The sequence below is a fragment of the Salmo trutta genome, chromosome 34 (genome assembly GCF_901001165.1).
Source record: "Salmo trutta chromosome 34, fSalTru1.1, whole genome shotgun sequence".
NCBI classification, from domain to species: domain Eukaryota; kingdom Metazoa; phylum Chordata; class Actinopteri; order Salmoniformes; family Salmonidae; genus Salmo; species Salmo trutta.
Genome location: NC_042990.1, coordinates 16,078,686 through 16,092,499, shown reverse-complemented (window position 1 = coordinate 16,092,499; position 13,814 = coordinate 16,078,686).

Sequence of the window (13,814 nt, the reverse complement as noted above, 5' to 3'; positions counted from 1 at the left end):
CTAAACACTCTTAACTTTACTCTCCCACCTTGTCTCAGTCCACATCTTCAAAGTGATGTCCACATGTTTTTTCAGGATGGCCCATCGCTGTGTGGAGGCTGAGAACAAGGTGTACAGTTTGTGTAAGATGCCAAAGTAACCTATGGCATCGACAGAACTTTTAGCAGCATCAGCCACAACCAGGTTCAATGTGTGAGCCCTACATGGCACAAATAGAGCACTTGGATTCATTTCCAGGAGTATGGCTTGGACATCTTTGTTTTTGTCTCTCATGTTGGCCCCATTATCATAAGACTGTCCGCTGCAGTCCTCAAAATGAATTTTTACCTCCTCTAATCTTTTGAGAATCAGTGATGCCAAATGTTGGCCCGTGGACTCCTCTGTGTCCAAAAAACCCATAAAATGTTCCTTTATGTGGGGCTCCTTCTTCAGTGACACAATTCTTGTCAACTGACAACTGTTCAGTGTGGCTGACATCTGAGGTGCAATCTAGAATGATAGAGAATAATGTTTCCAGCTTGATGTCACCCAACATTATTGAAATGACCTTGCTGCTTAAAAAATCAATGAGTTCATTCTGTTTTTGGTGGTCAAGGAAGCTGGTGGTGTTACTCGAGGTCCCTTTTTGGACACGGTTAAGGTGCTCTTTCATGACTGGATCAAATTGTGCCATCAGTTCAACCTCTTTGAGGAAATGTCCAATTGATGGAGAGTACAGTATTTCTGTGCCCCCTTAGTGCCAGATTTCTAATTGCCAGAGACTGCACAATAGCAGTCAGACGTGTCAACACCTTTCTCCATCTTATCCTCTCAGCCTCCATAAGTGGCATCTCATGCTAATCAATTGTTTCCCCTTTTTTGATCCTCATTACCAGTTCTTTCCCTGTTTTCGTGCAGTTTTGGTGTTCTGGACTGCTGTCGTGTGACGTCAAAGAACTTGCATGTTTCCAGGTTGTCAGTCCTGAGTTTGCTAAATTTATTTTCTTCTTAAAAAAGAGTTTGCAGCAGAAGCAGAAGAGGCTGGTGTTTCTTTCAGAATACACCAACCAACTTCTAGGGATTTTTTCACCACTCACCAAGGTCTTCCTGAAATGCTGGTGGTGGCAACTTCTTCCATCACTCTCATTCCTTGGGAAAACAAAGTTAGGTGGTACCTCACTTTGTCCTCTGCAAACTAGTTGTGTCCGAATTCTGTCAGTCAGAACTGAAGGCCAGTCAGCAGGGTCTGTAGACAGTGGTTCATCCTCAGCAGCAGGATTTGGTGGGGATGCTGCTACAGGCATTTCTAATGAAGAGCACATGGGTATTAGTTTACACACATTATTCACAGCATTTAAAGTAGTGGAACATCCCACATACATACCCAGTAATAATAAAATCACAATTGTTACCTACAATATGGAAACCTAAAACTTCGCAAAAGGGAAATTATTGATTTTGTTTATGTTATGCAGGGATGCACACATAAACACATGCATGTACCCCCCCCCCCCCCACACACACACACACACACATGTGCACGTACCCCCCCCCCACACACACACACATGTGCACGTACCCCCCCCCCCCACACACACACACATGTGCACGTACCCCCCCCCCCACACACACACACATGTGCACGTACCCCCCCCCCCCACACACACACACACACATGTGCACGTACCCCCCCCCCCCCCCCACACACACACACACATGTGCACGTACCCCCCCCCCCCCCCCCACACACACACACACACATGTGCACGTACCCCCCCCCCCCCCCACACACACACACACACATGTGCACGTACCCCCCCCCCCCCCCCACACACACACACACATGTGCACGTACGCACAAACACACCTGAAGAATCCAGCTGGGGAGAAGTGGAAGCAAATGGGTCTTCATCCTCATCCTCAGGCTCAGACAACATTTGTAAAGACACCTGTGTGGCTGAGGAGGTGGATGGCTCCTCATTCTGAGGCGCCAAGATCATTTCTGAATAGGCCTGTGTGGCTGAGGAGGAAGACAGCTCCTCATCCTGACCAGTGCCAGAGGGTGCTCCTGAATTTGCATTGAAATACAGTATATGAGTTTTACACCCTAAATACATTTGTTGCACAATTAGATATACATTCCATTACGCACAATTTATCAAACTTTCAGAATAGGAACCAAATGAACCATACAACCGACTTGGCTAATTCTAGGCATAAGACACCCCAAAATACTCAATATATCACAAAATATACAAAATATCAGCATAATATAGACGTCTTTTAAGTTACCCTACAGCACTGGAAATTCCCCTTACTGACCTCAGGACCTAGTCAATAAAATCACAGAAAATCTTTATGATGTCACCTCAATGAAAGTTAACCAAATCAATAATGTGCTAGTTAGGTTGTTATCGTTTTGCTGCAGGCTACACACATTATCATGATGAAACTGTGTGAAATGATATCCAATGTTAAGTAAGCTAGTTGGACAGAAAACGGAATATTGTCGCCCTATGTGTAATAGCAAGCAACATAGGCTAACAAACATAAGTGCTATACTAGCCTATTTCTTTACATGCATAATATTATACTCATAAAGAGATGACATAGCTGTATACCTTTATCTTTTGCGCATTTCTCTTCTTCTTCTTTCCTCTTTTTCCTAAACTGGGCACCTGATGGCTTAGACCTTTTCTTATCCATTTGTGTTGATTTGGCACTCGAGCATCAATACATTACCCATCCCCCAACACTGTCAACCAAGAGCCAAGACTAAACCAATTCACCTTGGTGGTGTGCAGACTGGTTTTACATTATTCTTAACGATTTCACACAAACCAGAAAAAAATGCAACAATATGTCTGTGAAACTATATATTCACAGTATTATGAATGAATTGTGGTTTATTTGGTAGCATTTCATAGTGTGACTGATTTTACTAATTGCATTAGTACTGTACAAAGTTAGGGGTGCGGTATTTGATAGATTCCCCCTCCTCCCCTACCTCGGGCTTCCAGTGGGGAGACCTGAGGTCAACCTACCCCGATCGTGCAAATGTCACCCTTCTGAATTTTTTGGTGCTTTCGCCCCATGCCTTCCCCGGCAAGATACCACCCTGCGCGGCTGCCCATGTCGCCTATACCTAAATCCGCCACTGCTCTGACCTTCACTGAATCATGTACTGTACTAGTTGAATCTATCAGCATGAAGAATCAGAACTGAAAGGTCAAGGCAACCAGTGACCTGAATATTTGACATTTTCACCAACAGTCTATGGCATTTTCATGAGGTGATCCCTCTCTGCTGAGGACTATGGCCTAAGTTAATTCAATCAAATATATCATTATGTTCTGTATACTGATTCTTTATCGTCGTTAGCTCTCTGACAAAGTACCTTTCAGACTGACAGACAGTTGTCACTATTGTGCCTTGTCACTTTGGAACAGAAACGCTTTGAACAATTGTAACCTTTGTCGCTTTGCACTTCCCATTTAGGTTTAAATGTGTAACATATTTACCCTCAAGTTTAACATAGAGTGCCATAGCTGGTGGTAACACCGCCAACTCCAGAAAACACATATTTGTAAGACCTTGGTTCAATTGGCATTTCTCTTCCCTAACTTCTAAATAAATGTAAAAAAAAGCCCTTTTATGAAACCATCCCTTTTCAACATTACAGGTGACATTACGATATTAGTTAGAGTTGTCAAGAGTTTTTGGTATGATTCACAACTATAACCCTTTCTAATTGGCGAGAATCCCTGGCATGTTCAGCCCGTGATGCACAACATACAGCTTACGTATAGTGTAGCCCTCCCAATGTCCATTTAACATGGCTCCTCAATGAATGACTCCTGAATCCCAGTCTGTTGCTTGTCAGTTTCCTGAGGGTTCCCTATTGCATAACGCTTATGAAAACGAAGGCTAATTGTGTGTTTTTTGGAGGGGGAGGGGGTCAGGAGTGGCATCGATGCAACTTTCTAAATGTCATGGCCAAATCAACTGAAATCAACTCAATTATTTGGTTTGACATGACATAAAGTTGATTTAAAGTTGACCTCTAGCAGGTCCAGGTTTCCGCACTATAGAGCGGGGTAGGAATGACCACTCTCTTAGATGTCAACTTTGGTCTTGGTGGTGATGTCATGGTGCTGCACACTCAATATGACCAGATGCTTTGGAAATCTTCATATTGGATCAGTGACTTATCAGATATGGGAAACTGAGGGGGTGTTTCATAGAAGAACACTGTTGGCTGTGATTGTAGGGTCAGGTCTGTACACCCGGTACTGGCTGATGTTGGACCTTTTGACTCTCTTCCTGTTATCCCGCTGTTAAGGTATGTAACCTGCAGAGGAGTTACGAGATATGGAGACACACTTGGGTTTGATCATTGGTTTGAACATTGACTGGCGATAGGGAGGAGTGGTTCCCCTCACTGCCCTGTAGGCAAGTATCAGAGTCTTGAACGTGATGTAAGCTGCTTTTGGCAGCCAGTGTAGGATGCAGAGGAATGGGCGAGTGATGACAGCGTTCATCAGGCTTAATGACTTGAAGAAGAGGTAGTGGAGTGGTGAGGGGCAGAATGAGAATGAGCCAGTTGGGACGACTAGGTGGCAATGAAAGAAAAAAAACTCTGGTACAAATATAGACACATTTTCAGAGAGGGAAACAGTTGAAAGAGGGATGAAAGGTAGAGGTGGAATGGGGGATTGAACCCTGCCCCCAGGGTAGGCTGTATATGGTCCTGAGGTGGCAGCAGCGCTGGATCAACCAACAGCACCACTGACCATTCTATTAGACTTCACTGTGGACATCTCACCTTTCATTACATAACACACAGTCATGGGATTTCTTGCCATAGGACATATATCTCGATATGAATCTGTATGACCATTATGTAACATGAACTACTCGGAAAAGGACTTGGTTAAGGTCATATAGCTTGTGATGACAATGGATAAAATAAAAAGGATTATGTGAAAGGGTTCAATAAATATGGATAGTCTAGTTTTGCATAAAAATGCATCTTTCTGATACGGTTTTTCACAAATTAAAATAAACCCATGAGCTTTATCTAATTACATATTGCAATATAGTCATATATTGTATAAGTCTTACAATGCATTATAACCACATCATAAATGCACATCTGCAGGCTTAAAATAAAGTGTTACCAACTGCATGTCTCTCTCCACTTCTCACAAAATATTGTCAACAAACCAAGACCTGCCTTGCCTTCATAGTCCCACAACTTTATCCTGAAGAAAACAGAGAGCATGCGACGTCACTGCTCTCCGGGTTGACCACAGCTGTCCGTAGTGATTATGGTATGTGTATGTGACATCAAGCCGGATCAGCGGAGCGGAGAAGTGGCCGGGGCTCCATTCAAATGAAAATCAATCATGCCTCTGAGGCACAACGCACCTCCGCCTCCCGAAGCGCCGCGTTATGTGATTGGTTCATTGGGCGGGACCAACCTGCCAGCGCCGGTGAAAGCTGTTGTGTCAATGTCCATTCACTGACCGCGGGTGTCAGCAGGGACAACAATGACGCTGCATACCTAATGTCCGCTGTCCCTTCCGTTGGTCCTGAATAGGCAAAACAGTATTCTTAAAGTAGCTTTGGACGTGACCAGTTGCCAGCTCCGGCCAATACGCTGGACAAGAGATTCTAAAGAAGAGTAGAAATGTTTTAATAAAAGTGAATCACGTTTATTGTAAGGTCTCCAAAGAAGACATCTCAGCAAAAGCTTTCCAAAGAAGACTCGTCTCAGAAATTGGAATAATTATATTTCGATTTTTTTGGGGGGGGCAGAAGACATTTCAGCAAAGCCAAAATACTATTTTCTTTATTAGTAAAAAATGAACCGGCCAAGGATGCTGCTCGCCTGTTTGGGGGCGTTCATCTGTTTGAGTAAGTATGCTTTTTATTATATTATTTATGTGGTTATATGGGTTTGTTATTTTTGCACAACAACTTGTGGGACTGGGGATCTATTGACAGGCAACAATGGTTGAGCGGTTCAGTCTTCTGTCTGTGTGTTTACGAAGTTAGTGTGTAACAGTTGGCCTATAATTCATAGAAACTGCATGGTTTCTAATCGAACGTTTTTGTTCATTGTTTACTTTGTATAATTGAACAAAATCTGGTTATTAAGTTTCAATAGGCGTGTGTAAGCATATATGCATTTTCTTTATGTCGGGTCTACGTTTTGTTACACAGTATTTTCTCTCTTGATTTGAATTGATAGTGGTAGGCCTAGTTAAATATGAATTTTGTCAGCTGCAATTAAAGTTTTATAGGACCAGTCAAAGTTTATGGGATGTGTACCACCAGCTTTTACGATATCTACAGATATTGATGGTTGTGTATTAGCAAGAAGACATGCCAACTTCTTTTCATCTGATGCACAGCAAGCTAATATTTAGCACCTGCTCACGAACGAATGGTCCATTCGATTCGATTCGGGTTTAATCAAGATAATTGGACATATGTGATCGATTTTAACTGCTATGATGTAGATTGTATGGCTTTGAATCAACAATATGCATCACATAGGTGCAATATGTTTTTGGAACTTGAAATAAAGTGTTGACCGAAGACGTCAAGTTCAAGTGGAACTTTGGATGTTGCGTTTTGATAGTAAAACCCAAATCAAATCAATCTGATCGGGAAAGTGATAAATAAACAAATGTACATCGAAATAATTTATAGCTATGTATATCAGTGAATCCACAATGACAATGGATGGCTGAGAATGACCTGAAATCATGCTATAGAACTCAGATATTCATCAGCACACCCATTAGGCCTAATCAATACCAGTGTTAAGCAGTGTGCATTCCCTCTCTTTAATAAAAACAATGCGAACAGTATTGATTTGAGGATATTGAATGGAGGGGGGACTTATTTCATATTACTCGGTTAATTACAATTGAAAACAGTAGGCCTACATTTGTATCCCGAAGGCCACCCCCTGGGAAACGACGTGGTTGATTAGGCTTAATTAATGAGGCTGTTAGCGCGCGTGCATAAACATGAGTGGAGCGTTGTGTGAGCCCGGTTTACACAGCTGTTCTGGTTGGGACCCTTGTCAGTTTGTTAATTGGATGATGAGTAGGCCTATCAATGATATAAGATTGTTGAGAAATACACGTCAGAAGAGTTTTACTTGCCTTTCTCATAAACTGGTTCTATTACACGTAGATATATACATTATCTATTAATGTATTGTTAATCATTTTACAACCATTTTGCTCTTTTCAGGATAACATTCAATTTGTTCCTTTTCAGAGAACATTGAACACACACGTGTGTGTGCCTTATTTTGGAGTTAGGGTATGCCTATGTGATTATATGGAAATCTGTTTGGATACAACCTTTATAATTTGACCCCTTCCCCTTCCATCCATTGCTGATGTAGAGTTCATCTTTCAACTCAAACTTAAAAAGAAGAGGCTATTTTGTGTTACCTTTTTTCAAGTCAATGATAAATATCGAGGCCAAGTCTAGCTATATCAAATGAGTTGAAGAGGCCAGGGGTAGTTTGATTAGGCCTATACATAATTTGCCTAGCACATACACCACACTGGATTTACAGATAGGAACAATTCTCTTCAACCCTAGAATGTGATGATCAACTCTCCAAACCAAAGTCAAGTTAATTTCAGCTCCTTTCAGAACAGTACCAAAACAATCACCGCCTCTTGTAACAAACTAAGAAATTAATAAGCCTAACAACTAATATAAAAAGTTAATATCAAGAAACTAAGTTGTAACATTTCATATGCTTTAGAAAGTTAAGGCCTAACTTAAAAATAGGCTCTAGGCCCAATGTTTAGGGTCCAGTGTGTTGCAGTCCTTTGTATTATAATCAAATCAGGCCTCATATAGTATCCCATTCAAACAACAACTCATTGAAGGAGCAGAACTGGTGTTCTGGGAGAGATGGACTGGAGAAAGGGGTCGAGGGAGGGACATATGACCTTTCTGGAAGAAAGAGGGGGCTGTTGTGACCTAGGGGGGTGGGGTAGGGTGGGGGACTTAACCTTTGGGGTCCCCCTCCTGGTCAATGGAGTGGTTGGTGATGGGGGGACAAGAAAAGCCCAGGAGACAATGGCTAGGCGCCTCACCCCGCCCCAGTTGTGATCTGACCTTCACACACCCTCATCTCCATAACACAGGCCCCCGCTCCCTCTCTGTGAATCTGGCGCAGATTGAGACCTTATTAAAAAGGCTGTGTGTGTGTCCGTCAAGGGTAATCCTCCCACAGTTGCCCGTGACCATGTTCACATCACATCCCCAGCACGCACGCACACACACACACGCACACACTCTCCAGCGGTAGCGAGATATAGGGATAACACCATAGGACCCCTCCAAGTCCAACAAGACACCCTATTGGTTTAATCCACACGTGGACAATAGCCCTGTGCTGGGCCACTGCTCCATCCCTCCATCCAGCATTAAAAGAGGGCAACATCTCTATCCTCCTAGGGCTTATAGTAATACATGGCAGATCTTCTCTGCTGAAGGTATAATTATGGGGGCCAATGTGACAGGCATATCGCAGCATGAGTCTGAGGGAGCTAATCTGACCCCAGAACCCATGCATGCGGGGCAACTCGTGGGAAACCTGACACAGAGACACTGATAGGGTGCTTGTGACATGGTGTGTGGGTTTTTACCACTGTGTTGTGTAAAGCAGATGTAGAACCAGTTCCATTTATCTCTTAAAAGAATGTTCCACTCAAAACATAACCTAGTGTGATTTTTCAGATACATTCGGAATGGTATTGGATGATATCAGCATATCACAATCCCTACAGATGTAGGATCTTAATTTGAGGCAATTTGCTACAGCAGGAAAATAATCCTGGAGCAACAGGAAATGTGAATTATTATGTGGATTATGATCAAGGGACATTGTTATAGGTGTTGATTCATTAGGGAAAATTAAGTCTAATATTTCAAAGTGAAAATTATAAACATCAGAAGCCTTTTTAAACCTCAAATACACTACAAGTTAAACATTTCCTGCATAGCATGAACATTCTCCTGCAACAGGGTCAAATTAAGATCCTACATCTGTAGGTGCTTAAATAGTGTGTTTAATAGTGTGAGTTCACCTAGGCTACTAAAGGGTTACCTGGCTTTAACAGAGGTTCAATATACTCTTCCTGTGTAGCAGAGCAGCTCCCATTTGATTGGCTGCTGCATGAGCGGTGGCAGGTAGCCTAGTGGTTAGAGAGTTGGGCCAGTAACCAGAAGGTTGCTGGATTGAATCCCCGAGCTGACAAGGTAAATGTCTGTCGTTCTGCCCCTGAGCAAGGCAGTTAACCCACTGTTCCCTGGGCGCCGAAGACTTGGATGTCGATTAAGGCAGCCCCCCACACCTCTCTGATTCAGACATATTTTAGTTGAAGGCATTCATTTGTACAACGGACTACGTATCCCCTTTTCCTACTATAGTGTTCCCCATCACTGACACTCACTGATGGGATGATGGGGACAGAGGAGTCCCTGTCATGATCTGCTAATTGATGCTACTGACATTTCTAATTACACAAGCAGTAAGCACCATTGGGACTTGCTATTGTATTCTTACAGCTTTGTCATCCAAACCGTTATCTGCAGAGAGTTATATACTGTACCATTTGCTATTTGTGGGCAATTAGTGAGACAAAAACAGGCTTGCTATACAGAACTGCAGCGGATATGAGATACAGACAGTCATTTGAAGTTGGTGACAAACATAGAACACTGTCTGACACACTCCAATGGTTTCAGTAAGGCTTCCGTGTGTTTATCATCAAGGGCACCTGGGACATTGGATATCGCTCTTGGCATGGGTGTTTATCAATAGACCGCCAGACAAATAGCGGCCTGATCGAACACCTGGTTAGTTAATCCTCTCTCGTATTAACGCTCGTTGTTTAACCCGAGCGCCAGTGTATACTACACACATTTGTTATTTTAATTAAAACACCCTCTGGTGATTACCGAGTGTGAGGTAACCTTTACAGAGGAGCTGGTCTTTTTAATTAAAAGGCTGCATCATTGTAGGTTTTCATTAAGTCCCAACACATCGTGTTGGTAAATAAAGTACAGACTTGTCAATGACAATTGTAGTGGTACCAACAGTGTACCTTGCTTGGTGCAATTTTCTGAAACCATATCCAGTGGTCGTGACTGTGGTATCAAACCCAAAACGGAGGACATTATACTCAAAATTACCATAGAGGCTCTAAATACTTTAGCCAGTGTCCAATTCAAACAGACATTCAGACATGGAGAAGGCGAGTAGAAGTATTAGTGACCATATCAATGATCAGACAATAGTTTTCGAACTCTGGGCCGAACTTTCAGGAACTATCTGAACTCATCCAATAAGAAAAGCTGGTTTTTGTTTTCCGTTGCAAAGCATTTTTCTACAGTGTGCCCTGCTGAACACCACCCAGATACTGCAGGTATACCAGTAGATTGATTTGTCGAAAGCCTTTAGGCCCAGTGTGGTAGGACCTTACAAGATATGGCCCTTTGTGTAGATTATTGTGTTATGTCCTAGGAGGACCCACCATGGCCCACAATGCCTTTCTTTGTTTAATGAGATTTCCTTGTTGGCTGTGTCCCCTTCTGCTTGCCCACATCCCAGTGATTAAAAACAAGAGGGCATGCAGTAAGGTCTCCTCCCCATCGCATTGGAGATTATTTCTTATTGATCCTAAGAGGGGTCTAGAGTAGGCAGAAATTTGTTCAGGTCCTTTTAAGACCTTGTGTTTGTCCATCCCCATCAGAAACAATCCAATCTACAAATGCAGATGGTCAATTCTGCTTTTTGACCTCTGGGAACCTTCTCCGGTGATATCAATCAGAAATGAGGATCAATAATTCAATTTTTTTTTAATTTTCATGGCTCTTTGTGTTGAGGTGGAGTGGAGGTGTTTTAAATTGTATTTTGTAGTTGATCCAAACACACAAATAGCCTGAAATGTAAGGCTGCCAGTTAAATGTGTTAATGTCTCCAGGCATGAAAACAATCCCAGAACTAAGAAAGCCAAGCTCAAAAATAGCTGATTCATTGTTTTTTTCTCCCAATGAACTGGATGAATGGATAATATGGTGTCCATTACAATCAAAAGCAGTGCAGCAATTTGCATGCAGTGTTAGTTAATTGCCCCCCCTTTGCCATTTATAAGGGAGGAGTTCAAACATGGGTGGCACATGCTTAGCTTCCTCCTCAACATCGGAAACAGTGATGTCGTGTTTATTCCACTTTGAACTTGGCATATGCCAGCTAATGACGATCAATTCTTAAACAAAAGACTTACGCGACTTGGGTGTCCCCCCGCAAGCTCGTAGCCCGCTACAATAGCATGTTTGCATAAGCACTAAAAGAAGGCGGCGGGCTCCGAGCGAGGGAGAGAGTTTAACTCCCATTAGCGAGACAAAGGGGCGAACCGCAGGGCACTGAGTCTCACGCCTCCCAGCGATTTCCATTTTCCACACCCTGTTCCTTCAGGATTCCTCCCCCAAGCTCCATAGCTCCCTAGCTCCGCATTCAGCCATTGTTTACTCCGGATCCCCCACTGCTTTAATAGATCTAATGGGGGAGAAGAGGGGAGGGGAGGAATTTTTGGAGGTGCATAGTATAATACATTTGTAATCCCACACAAAAAGCCCTGGTTTACTTTTTAGATAGGAAGGATGGAGTTTCAATAGCTTTTCTTACGTTTTTTTATAAGTTTTTGGCCACAGAAATTTAAATTATAATCAGTTGTGAACCAAGTAGCCAAAGAAAGTCACAATGCACTTTTCTTAAATTTGCATTTTTTTTACCATAAGATATTGCAAGACTTATTATCAGACATTATAAAAGCTCATAACAAGTTATATCAAGTTATAAAGCATTATGCCTGCAGACATTAACAACTGTCCCGGAGTCTGTTAACAACTGTCCCGGAGTCTGTTAACAACTGTCCCGGAGTCTGTTAAAAACTGACCCGGAGTCTGTTAACAACTTGTCCCGGAGTCTGTTAATTAAGTCAAGCATTACCAAACTTTTAACATTTTTTACTTTTAGACATTTCAGCACAAGTGCAGCCTACATGTTGATGCACTATTGATTATAAAACATAGGCCAATACTGTCAGTAGATCTCTTCCCTCGAATATGCCACATGATTACTAATGTGAGACCAAATCTTCTCTCCTTGCCCCAACACTTCATTGCACTTTAACAGCCCTGTAAAGTATGAGTTTCTCAGGCAACCCCTCCATCCAAGTCCGTTCAATAGATTGTTTATTGCTTTATTAAAGCCTATAGCACTTTGTATGTACGTTTGGTCCAGGGCTCAGTTTTAATATACTGGTTCTTCAGTCACAGTGCAGCTGTAGCTGGCTGCCACTCAAACATAGATAAAGAGAGAGCGGGGTAAGGCTATGTGAGAGGAAGGCGTAACGCAATCAATGAGGGGATTTGCGTAGGTTTTGCCTTATCCCGGGCGCTCAGGCGCTCAGGACCCCCTTTCACTCACTCTCCCACTCTTTTTGAGGGGTGGGTGGCTGGCTAAGATGATCCCTGGCCGCCATTACAATAGCCTGTAAAGTTCAGGGCCAATGGCCTAGGAGACAATGGTTTCCCGAGTGAGTGGGGGTTCGGGGCAGACCTGGTGGCCGGACGCAAGCTGTCCCCTCCATCCCCCTCTCCCCCCTTCCATCAACTCTCCTCCAACTCACTCATGGCCCCTGAAGGGTTAGGGTCGCATCCTCCAGGGTGGGGACTGGGTGGGGGATCCCCTGCTGCTCAGAAGAAGAAAAAAATAATTTCGGACCTTCCACCTCTGAAATTGGATTAATCCTCTAACTTGAGCACTCCATCCCACATCAATATAAGAACAGATCACATAGGTTATAGTGGATGATTAGCATAGTTGGATCAACATTTGGTAATCTTACAGAGAGAGAGCACATGTAGGCAAACTTCAAAGGCCTTAATCTAGTACCCTATTGCCTTGTCACTAGCTAGCAATATGTAGCAGCCAAGGCCATAGTGATTACATTGCTGCCTTGAAGGCATCATATCACCCAGATTAGGGCCATGTGAATGCGTTTATTGGCATACAAAAGAAGGGGACCCTTGATCAATCTCTTTGTTGATGCGTCAAGAAGCAATGTCTAGTGCAGAAAGGCTATAGAGATGCATATTATTATCGTGGCTATTCAGTGCAAAGTTGGGTTGAGGCCTAGCAATTTGAACACATCTTAGAGAGCCATATATCTAAAATATTATGCTCTATTATACTGATATAGTGTCTTCTGAAAGTATTCATACCTCTTGACCTATTCCACATTTTGTTGTTTGCTTAAATTGAAAATGTATTCAATAAAAAAATTCTCACCCATCTACACACAATACCGCATAATGACAAAAGTAAAACGTTTTTAGACATTTTAGCAAATGTATTGTGAAATAAATACAGAAACATCCTATTTACATAAGTATTCACACCCCTGAGTCAATACACATTATTCTTAAAAGATTTTCAAGCCGATTTAGGTCAAAACTGTAACTAGGCCACTCAGGAACATTCAATGTTGCCTTGGTAAGCAACTCCAATGTATATTTGGCCTTAGGTTTTAGGTTATTGTCCTGCTGAAAGGTGTCTGTTGGAAAGCAGACTGAACCAGTTTTCCTCTAGGATATGCCTGTGCCTACCTCTATTCCGTTTCTTTTTATTTAAAAAAAAACTCCCTTAACATGATGCAGCCACCACCATGGTTGAAAATATGATGAGTGGTACACAGTGATGTGTTGTGTTAGATTTGCCC